The 5,007-nt window shown below is 49.8% G+C and overlaps 1 protein-coding gene across 2 annotated transcripts in view; it reads right to left on the reverse strand.

Moving 5' to 3' along the window:
* The window catches only part of NUP93 (nucleoporin 93), a 151,990-nt gene extending 149,139 nt beyond the window's left edge, over positions 1 to 2,851 (reverse strand). The window contains exon 1 of one of the 2 annotated variants that reach the window (XM_019535628.1): positions 2,661 to 2,851. The gene's annotated coding sequence lies outside the window, so the exon portion shown is untranslated. Of the gene's footprint in view, positions 1 to 1,786; positions 1,888 to 2,660 lie in introns of those variants that run through there. The other variant, XM_019535629.1, reaches the window with a different exon arrangement.
* Positions 2,852 to 5,007: the final 2,156 nt, after the last annotated feature.

The raw sequence follows: 5,007 nt of genomic DNA on the forward strand, positions 1-5,007 counted from the left end.
TAAAATATCTAAAATATAATAAATAAAAGTACCCACATTTAGAGTTAGACATCAAAACTCAAGGTTAAAAGGACTCCATTACTTTTTTTTTTTTTTGCCCCGACCCTACTCCAATCCCATGGGCCCTGGACCTGAAGCTGTCGCCGCAGTCATCGGCAATAGTGGTGGTGTGAGGGGTAGCAAGCAGCTGGATGTGCCACTGCTGCTCTGCCCAGCTCCACAGGGCCCCGCAAAGCACAGGGCCTGGGGTGGTTGCCCCAATTCGCCCCTGCCATAGGGACAGGACCCTGCCTGTATGGATCTGTGCTCCTTGCTTGCTGTCTGTGACACCTTTCTGTAGTTGCCATCCCCATTATGGTAACATTCACCACCACCCTGTGCAGTTGGTGAGTACCAAAATGGTCTTGTAAAGTGGGGTCAGTACAATTGAGATCTTGGAATGTGTCCCTATTTGTTAGATTGTAAACTGGGTTTCCTTTGTGCAAATTTGAGGTCTGCACCGTTTTCCAGGAATGCATTGTACAGCATAAAGCGAGGGAAACCTGTAATAGTGTCATCTGTCAGTTTTGTTACCTCAGAATTCATGCTTCCCCCACCACCTCCAACTCCTCTCTATATACATTAAGCACCTGATCTGAGCCCAGATCATTGACACACCAGGCTAACCACTGTTACATGGAAAGCTACCATTAATTTGGAGGGGAAAAAAAATACAAAAACAACCTCACACTAAGAAAGTTACAAGGGATGTTATAAAAGAAATATAGAAATTACTAAGATATCCTCTCCGCTGGAAAAATCACACATCCAAAAATATAGGCATTGTGCATGTGCCAGAATTACTGAGCCAAGGCTAGTGTTGGGCCAGGGAAGGTAGCCAGCAGCATGGAATGGTGTGCATCTACCCATCAAGTTTCACTGGGTCAAAAGACTTAAGTTTTAACAAAAGAAAACTCCAGCCATATTACAAGAGGTTTGCCTTGCCCATGGAGATTGTAACACCGGTTGCACTCAAGTCAGCATTTTGTGCTGCAACCCTGTAGAGACCAGGGCTAGAAGACAAATCAAATCCCACCTAAAAAAGGCCCAGTAAATCTAGTGTCCCAATCAACAAAACATTCTTGAGGCTGCTGCTGGTCAGAAAGACAAATGCACTAACAGGTAACACCTGAAGTAGCCAGGTTAAAACAGCAGCAGAAGACAGAAAATGCAGAGAACAGAGGAGAGCAAAACCAAATGGTACGCATTTCAGTTAGATATTTTTTAATGCGTCTAGGACATTTGTCATATACCATTTGTTTCCCTACAGTCCTTTTCACCTGTTGATGGGTTAGTTCAGTCAAAGCCTAGAAGCAGCAAATGGGAAACGACTGGTAGTCAGCACGAGGAGATAGTGATGGTTTCTTAGTCTGAAGTCAAGTAGCAGGCAGGGGAGAACTGCACCTTGCAGACCAGTGACTTCCAAATGAAAGTTAAGAGCAGGCACTTTCCGAGGGGGCTGGAGCCTAACGCAGGGGCCTGGCTGCTGCAGAGACCGAGAACCCGTACTAGAGACCAAGCAAAGGAGGCCCCAGAGGGCAGGGCGCAGGCAGCTGCAGGCGCCCACGCAAGCCCGGAAGCTCGTGCTCGGAGGACACCCGCCCGGCGCGCTGACAAACCCGGGGCCCGGAAGCTCTGCCCGGGCGAGCCCATAGCATCTGGGCAGGGACTCACTAAAGGCCACGCACGTGGCACCGGGGGAAAACCACAGGGGCCGCAGCCGCCGTCCCGGCCCAGCGCCACTTACCGGTCTCCTTCCGCCGCGGGCGCAGACTCCGCGCCGCGCGCGCTGATTGGAGCAGCCGCCGAGCTCCCAGCAGCCCCCACGCCAAAACTTTATTGAGGCGCTGGCGGTAGACACGGACAGCGGGGGTGGGGTATTTCCTGGCGGTGGCCCTGGGGTTGCCCGGGACGGTTGCTGGGGCGAGGCGTGTGCGGGTCACAGGCTCCATTTTCCGAGCCCTGGTCGCGCACGAAGGCTGCTCTGACTGCCTCCACCTTGGGCTGTTCTGTGGCGAGCAGCTCTGACTGCCCGGGAGGGCGTTGGGAGGCTCCCCAGCCCTCTTCCTCCTGGCTGGTCTCCCTGTTGGAGGGCTGTACTGGCCTAGCATGGAGCCTCCCAGTGAGGGATAACTTGCAGGCTGCTGTGGCCGACTTTCCCTCTCGGGGATCTTAGGCTAAAGTCACACTAGTTTTATAGATCTTCGGGGAGATTTCAAATGTAATATTGGATGGGCATGCCCTGATTTCCACAGTAAAATCCACTTAGAGGAGTGAGTGGGATCAAATGCCCCTCACCCTTTAAACTCTCTAAAAACAGAGTTTAAAGCCTGAGGGCCCAGCATATTAACTGTTTTAGGATCTCTCTTCCTCCCAGTGTATTCACTATACTTCCTCCTAACACAGGCACATCTTGATCAGCAGCAGATTCCAATCTCCCCCTGCCCTGCATCTCCTCCCCAGAATGCATTTTAGTGGCATTTAGCTGGACCCAAAGGGTAAAGAGATGAAGATACAGCTCCTTCAGAGGCTCTTAAGTGCTTTGGTTGAAAGATCAGCAGCAATGTTTAAAAGGCAGCCAGAGAACGGTTCTCCCTCCCTCCTGCCTAGCAGTTTCTTACCTTGCCATCTGGATTTGTTTCATGCTGTCTGCCTTGCTAGTGACATGGAGCTGCATGATCGTCTGGTGTCTGACATTCATAATGCCAACATCTGACATTGGTCCTTCAAGGACACTGGATCCAGCACTCTAGTTTAAAATACCAGCTGTCTCCAGTGAGGAGAGAGCAGACAGAGAGGATTTTTTTTCTCTCCACTTCTTTCTTTTTCTCTACAATTGTTTTAAATTTTGCTATGCACAGTGGTGAGTTGCAAAATTACAGGAGACACAAGGCACTTACAAAGATGCCCTGTCCTTGGACAGAAAGTTGTCCTTCCAAACAACTTGATAAGGGTGGAAGGCTGCTGGGTTCACTATTTGTTTTAACAGATTGTATTTCCTGCTCAATTCACCCAAGACGCTAGGCTTTGAGTATGAATTCAATTGTCACAAATTTGCAAAGCGAAGGGGTGGGTGAAAAACTTCTCTCCCTTTGTATTCCAGCCTAGGAGCCAGTAAATGATCTAAACCAGGATAGACAATCCCTGGCGTGGGTGCCAGAACATGGCATGCAAAGGTATTTTGCTTGGCACATGCACCTTGGGGCAGACGGTGGAGAATGGACCAGGCCTGCATTGCCACAACAAGTATTTGGCCCCTTGCAGCCCCTGTCATCCACCCCTGGCATGCCAACATCTTACAAGTCAAGGTTGTGGGTGTTTTTGGCACTCTGCTCAAAAATACTGCCAACCTGTGATCTAGACTCTGCAAGGTAGAGAGCACTCATAACCCAGAAAAGTGCTCATTTGAATTAAAGGGTGTTTTTACACATGCTCCAGGGGAGGTGGGTGCTTTATTTAGAGCAGCGCAGAGAGCCACTCTAATTGAAGTGCCTTCAGTGTCTCGTGTGATCAATGTCCCATGCTTCAAAATGGCAGTAGGAGCACTTACTGAAGCTTGTTGAACAAGCTTTAGTTAAAGTGCCCCCACCGCCATCTTAAAGCATGGGGACACTGAATACATGAAACATGCAGGCTGCTGGAGTGCATTAATTAGCACACTCCAGGAGACTTGATTAATTAAGTCTGCTCCAACGTGCTGTAATTACAGTGCACCCTCCCTATACATCTAAAGGCACCCAAACATATTCAGTGCTTTTTGGAAATGCCACAAAATGTCTTGCATGATTGGGACCTGTAAATGCAATCTGTGCTCCAGGTTAGTGCCAAAAATTACACTTCCCCAAAATAAGGATGAGATAAGGGCAGGGATTTGATTCAACCCCTTCTCTACCTGTCAGCAGAGGCAGCCCTGAATGTAGGCATTGCATGCATTCCCACAGGTTCTGTGCCTTCTCAATTCCAAGTCAGTAATGAAGCCTTTACAGCTGGGGCACTTCCTGTTCTTTATTACTTGCTTCCAGAATCTCTTTACCAGGGGATCCCTTCCCCTGCTGCAGACAATAAAGTCCCATGGCTTCATTTAACAAACTAATGAAGCCTGTATGATTCCAAAATGATCAGAAAAATTATAGTTTCATAGTTGGTAGGGGCGGAAGGGACCTGAGCAGATCATCAAGTCCACCCCCCTACCATGGGCAGGAAAGAGTACTGGGATCAAATGACCACGGCTAGGTGATTGTCTAGCCCCCTTTTGAAGACCCCCAGGGTAGGAGCAAGCACCACTTCCCTTGGAAGTTGGTTCTAGCTCCTAGGTGCCCTGACTGAAGTAGTGCCTCCGGATATCTAGCCTGAATCTACTCTCAGTCAACTTATGGCCTTTGTTCCTTGTTACTCCCAGTAACGTTCGGGGGAACAGGAACCTCTCCCATTGCCTGCTGGTCCCCCCTTGGCCAGTTTGTAGACGGCACCAGATCCCCTCTCAGCCTTCTCTTGTGGAGGCTGAACAGGTTCAGGTCCTGTAGCCTCTCCTCGTAGGGCCTGCCCGGCTGCCCCCTGATCATGCGAGTGGCCCTCCTTTGGACCCTCTCCATGTTGTCCACATCCCTCCTGCAGTGCGGTGCCCAGAACTGGACGCAATACTCCAACTGTGGCCTGACCAGTGTCGCACAGAGGGGGAGGATCACCTCCTTGGACCTGCTCGTGATGCATCTGTGGATATATGACAAGGTGCAGTTAGCCTTACTGACCGCATCCTCACATTGGCGGCTCATGTTTATCTTGGACTCAGTAGCGACTCCAAGATCCTTTTCTGCCTCTATGCTGATGGGAAGGGAGTTCCCCATTCTGTAGGCATGCTGCTGGTTTTTCCTCCCTAGGTGCAGTACCTTGCACTTGTCAGTATTGAAATCCATCCTATTCTCATCCACCCACCCCTGTAACCTGTCCAGATCTAGTTGTAGCCTGTCC

Source organism: Crocodylus porosus, unplaced genomic scaffold (genome assembly GCF_001723895.1).
Source record: "Crocodylus porosus isolate Cpor-Errol unplaced genomic scaffold, CroPor_comp1, whole genome shotgun sequence".
Classification (NCBI taxonomy): Eukaryota; Metazoa; Chordata; order Crocodylia; family Crocodylidae; genus Crocodylus; species Crocodylus porosus.